Raw genomic sequence first — 6,000 nt, 5'->3', positions numbered from 1 at the left:
GGGTCTACCATACCAGACAGGACCCCAGGTGCAGGCTGTGCAAAGATGCCCCTGAGACAATCCAGCACATAACAAAGGGGTGTAAGATGCTAGCAGGCAGAGAATACATGGAACGCCATAACCAAGTGGCCGGCATAGTGTACAGAAACATCTGTGCCGAGTACAGGCTGGAAGTCCCAAAGTCAAAATGGGATATACCTCCAAAGGTGGTTGAGAATGACCAAGCTGGAACATTGGGGGCTGTGACCCCCAAACTGGGAGAGTGGCTCCAACAGATCCCAGGAACAACATCTGAGATCTCTGTCCAGAAGAGTGCAGTGCTAGGAACAGCTAAGATACTGCGCAGGACCCTCAAGCTCCCAGGCCTCTGGTAGAGCACCCGAGCTTGAAGGAAGGAATAAGTGGGGAATTTTTTTAAATATATAATAATTCGGCATATGCGGGCAGCACGGTGGTGCAGTGGTTAGCACCGTTGCCTCACAGTGAGAAGGTTTCGGGTTCGGGCCCCACCCGGGACCTTTCTGTGTGGAGTTTGCATGTTCTCCCCGTGCTTGCATGGGTTTTCTCCGGCTTCCTCCCACAGTCCAACGACATGCAGCTTAGGTTGGCTGTTCAGGGACTAAGAGGTAGAAAATGAATGAATTTGGCATATAACCCATTTACATTTATATACATTGAGTGTGTGTTTTATCAACTGACACACACACACACACACACACAAAACACAATTTCCTGTGTCTGTGTTTCTCTGGCATTTAGTCAGTGAAATCCTTTGAAGTCAACACTAATGTTTTCTTTCTTTCTTTTTTTTTAAGTGCATCTGAGTGTACAGTGTTGGTCAGACAATAGGCACAATTGCACATTTCCCTATCTCAGCTAAGAGGAAATTTTACATTTGTCACTCTCATGTCTGTGTATGTCTCTGTGTTGGGCATGTCTTTTTTTGGGTGCTATTTGCTCTCTACTTCCATAAAGCAATGTAAAGAGTGGAAAGGTGCTGAAAAACAGAGAGCTGCAACATACTTAACAATAAACCATGCATCCTCCAGAGGCTTACTCATACAAACATGGAGTGAAAGAGGAAGCCAGAATGAATGCAATGATGAAAGAATGAGAAAGTATAAAGCTGTTTGGAATGTGTGAGTTAGTGAGTCCTGTGTTTTTGCAAGAACTCTAACAGCCTCTAACCTTCTGTTTTTAATACTCATTTTAGAGTCTGACTGATTTTTCTGTCCCTGTAAGCAAAGGTAGACATGAACTCAGTGAGTTTATTGTTGGTACGGTTTGAGTGGGATGAACATATCAAATACAGTTCTGTGACCCTTTACAAAAGGCTATGTTTGTAGCGGCCCTTTGTCAACTCTCAGATGTCATTAGATGGTATTTCATGTTTGAGGCCAGAAGAGGAATAAAATATCCTGATCTAACAAATCCTCTTCCAAGAGAAGAGCTACCCCAGCCCCACCTACAGTCAGTCGACTGCATTACAGTATTATTTAATCTATATACCTCCTTTAGTGGGTACTTAAAAAAGTGTATGTCTAGGTGTTCAAAGCAAGTCCATTTTTCTTGTTTTCCATATACTTGCACTGGTACAGTACATACAGTATAGACAGTATGGCCACTTTTAATGCTAAATGCAACTTTAATTTAATTAAATTTAATTGTAACATGCTATACAAACCATTAACACTTTCCTTTAATTTCTCTTTTTAAGCATTTATAAACACAATTTAAACATAATACATGGCTTATAACTCACTATGTTGTAGTAATAAGCAGATGTAAGTGCTATCATTGTATTTATCAGGACCTATATCCTCTTCTCAACTTCAGTATATGGAGATCGGTACATAAACAGATAATAAATTACAATGTATATTGTGTATGTTGTAATAATGTCAAATATGCCTTCAAAGTAGGTGTTTTGTTTACAAATACTGCAAATGAATAAATGCAAAAAATGAAATGGTCTCGTATAGGTGTACAATTACAATATAGTATGTTATAAGACATATTTATTAAATGTTTATGTACTGTTTAGAAATTCTAAAGCTATGTGTTAGCATGCCATTTAAAAAGGAGAGGAGACTAAATGATTAAAATGGAAGTTTCAACATTTTCCACCAGATGGTGCTGTATGTTTATGCTATGGCTGTCTATATTGCAGTACTGTGTTGGTATAGTAGCAACATGAACCAGATTCTACATTTTGTGTGAACAACTAGTGGCAAATTATCATTAATAAAAATTCCACCTTTTTTTCAGAAAATGAGATAATTAGATGTAAAACTATCACATTAACAAATTTTTTCCTGAAAATATGTGTAAAATATGTGCAGCACAATCAAAGCTCTCCCCTCCAGTATTTGCCAGTTCACACTCCCAAGCACTCACACACCTGTGATATCACCAGGAGAAAGTGGGAGTTCAGTGTCTGGCTTAAGGACACTTGACATGTGGACTGGAGATGCCAGGATTCAAACCGGCACCCTTCCACTTATGAAATGACTTGCCTCCTGAGCCACAGCTGCCCCACAGCAAAGTATAAATCCATTCTGACCTCATTTAGCCTACTGTTTTAGTGTCAAATATTTTACCGCTTTTCCAGGCTTTAACCTTTATGAAGTAAATCAGTATTGTACAGTGCAGTGAACTGCATTAAGATCCTTAACAGAACACAAGGGTTAAAGTGTACTGACTAAGAAAAATGTTGAAATTTATATAATCTAAAAATCTATATACCATATTTGTTATGAGCTTTATGGTGATGAAAAAATTGATGTTATACTGTAGTTAAACTGTGTTTATGTTTGCTTCTGCATCACTAGTTAATAAATTATTCAGCACAGTTTTATGGTTGAAAAATGCATGAGAAAAACTTTAAATACCACCAGAGAAAACCCACTAAAACCACTATGGCTGGTAAAAATAATAAATAATAATAAAGACCTCATAAATGTTGTGTTTACAAACACATAGGCACTTAACATGGACAAAGAACTGATTATAATGAACAGTAGATACAGCAGGGATTTTCAACCAGTGGACAAGAAACTGTCCAACCTGAGGCCTTAGAGACTGCCAAACAAAGGCTCACAGCCCTGACCACTCAGCTGAAGATGTACACCAGAAAAGTTGAAGCCAGGAAAATAAACCGAATGTTCTCCACTGAGCCATCCAAGGTGTACTTTCAGTGGCAGGATAATAACATGAGAGCAGACCCACCAAGGCTGGAGACTGAAAAATTCAGGAAGAGAGAAGGAGGCATCACATACTATAACAACTGTACTGTAACATGCTCTGTGGCTGGTGGACCTGAGAGCAGACCACAGCAGCCTCCCTGAACGAGATCCAATGATCATCACAATGGCAGACATCCAAGAGAGCGTCTCAAGTATGAAGGGCTGGACAGGACCAGGCCCTGACATGATCCACGCCTACTGGTTAAAGAAGCTAACTTCACTCCATGAGCACCTGGCAGGACAAATGAACCAGCTACTAATGGATAGAACCCACCCTGAGTGATTAATAACTGAAGTCTGGACAGTCCTGATCATGAAGGACCCTCAGAAGGGAGCAGTACCATCCAACTACCGCCCAATAACCTGCCTCTGCACAACATGGAAGCTCCTGTCAGGCATCATAGCAGCTAAGATGAGCAGGCACATGGCTCAAAACATGAGCAGGGCCCAGAAAGAAATTGGTAGTAACACCAGAGGAGCAAAGCACCAGCTACTGGTCGATAAAGTAGTCAGTTAAGACTGCAAGACCAGACATACCAACCTGTGCACTGCCTGGATTGACTACAAGAAAACCTATGATTCAATGCCTCACACATGGATCCTGGAATGCTGGAACTGTACAACATCGACAGGACTTCATCAAGAACTCAATGCGAATGTGGAAAACAACCCTAGAGGCCAACTTCAAGCCAACTGCACAAGTCAACATCAAGTGCAGTATCTACTAAGGAGATGCTCTGTCCCCGCTGCTTCTGCATAGGGCTGAACCCCCTCAGCCAGATCATCACCAAGAGTGTATGTTTAAGACTGAGCACATGTCATAGTCTGATCTTAGCCCCCAACATCAACATAACATTTGTCCTACTGTCTACCTCACCTTTCCTCACCCATGCCTTACTTTTTGTATTTCCCCACACCCAAAACTTTCGTCTAACCCAGACACCCCCTGTGCAGTCATGCCATAATTTCTCCTGCAACCTTAAAACTCTCTTTTTCAAATCTCCGGTCTCCCATTTCTTCCTCTCCCCACCCCACCCCAGAACCTTGCTGTCTATATATTTTAGCTTTGACAATAATCTATAATAACTTTTTATGATAGTTATTAGTGAAAAAATAGACATGGGCTGTGGAATTGTGTATATCTGCTGCTGCCTACTTCCTTATTGTGAATGTATGTAAACATGTGGGCAAAAGTGTTTTAATGTGTATGCAAGATTTTGAATAACTGTTAATGTGGTATATCCAGTGTATTTGTGTGTCAATCCCTCAGTTAAGCCTGAACTCTACAGGGGTTCATTCCTTATTTATGTAGGTCATCCAATGGTTAACAAGTTAAACTTGTCTGGATTGGTCCAGAAAAAAAATAAGAATGGTTTCATCTGTAATAACTGGTCTGAGTGGCCCAGATGCTGCACAACACTCTCAAACAGTACTAATCATAACCAGTATTAGAATATTGTAACGACAGCAGCAATTTTCACTTTTACCTGCCGTTTGTTACCTGTTGTAAGAGAAATCACAGTCAAATAATCCCAGTACGTCATCATCTGTTAACTACTTGCCACCTAATTTATCTCTGTGCTGTTTTACCTTTTAGAGGAGTGTTTGAAGACCACAATATGCTAACCCCTGGATAAAGGAACATAGCTTAACCTCTCATACTAAGGTAGCATTTTTGAAACATATTAAAGCTCCAAACACTGCTTAAGGTTTTCTGGTGGAGATATTCACTCAGTAATTGACTACCATGAACCTGCGAACAGAGTTCCCTGCAGACCTCCCTCTTACATGTTATTAATTCAGGATAAGACCCCAAAACCTCCCAAATAATAACAACCTGCATTTATAGGCAGCTACCTCCTTATGCCTTCAGGTGTTATTTCTACTGAGAAACTTTTAGGAACCAGAATCAGAATCAGCTTTATTGGCCAGGTGTGCTAGACATGAGAAATTTGACTCTGGTACAGTGGCTCTCAGCTTGACAAGGCCTGACCCAGCTGACAAGATAGGGTCCCTGGTCTGCCCATGTCTGCCAATGCAGAACCTGCATGGAATAATTCAGTGAAGAAAAGATGGACAAACACACATGATCACTTGCAAATGTGATCATCAAATAAGGCTGATATCTGTGTAAAGTATGTTAGTTTATTTTGTTTAATTTGATACTAAATCATAACACATCAATGCTGAAATGCTCAGTTTTTATTGTGGTTCCTTTCTGTTTAGTCTGGTCCTTGATATTCTGTGCTCATTGTGAGGTTTCTTATATTCAAAAAGATCTTGCATGCTTTCTCTCTCTTTCTCTCTCTCTCATAAACCCAGTGAACAGGACCGTAGTCCAAATGTGTGTGAATCTATCTTATATCACTCACTGCCATTTAGAGCTAAGGGACAAACTGTGTAAGCAAATAAACAAGACTTTTCCACAAACCTCATTACAGACAAGAACTGAAATGACCATTTTGTAGCTGTATGCCTCCACCGGTCATTCAAATGAAGTGGAATGGGACAGACATGAGGTCACTGTGATCTTGTCCTTTGACCACCAAAAACTCTTAACTTCATCCTCGAGTCCAAATGGATGTTTGTGCCAAGATTGAAGAAATCCTCTTAAGGTGTTCCTGAGGTATCATGTTCACAATAGTGTGCAAGATAGACAGACATACTGACAGACAAAACATAATGCCTCTGGCCATGACTATTGCTGACACAGAGACAGAGCACCTGTGACCATGGTAACTACACAAAATTCTCA

This window comes from Monopterus albus, unplaced genomic scaffold, assembly GCF_001952655.1.
Source record: "Monopterus albus unplaced genomic scaffold, M_albus_1.0 scaffold331.1, whole genome shotgun sequence".
NCBI lineage: Eukaryota > Metazoa > Chordata > Actinopteri > Synbranchiformes > Synbranchidae > Monopterus > Monopterus albus.
This window is presented reverse-complemented; position numbering follows the sequence as displayed.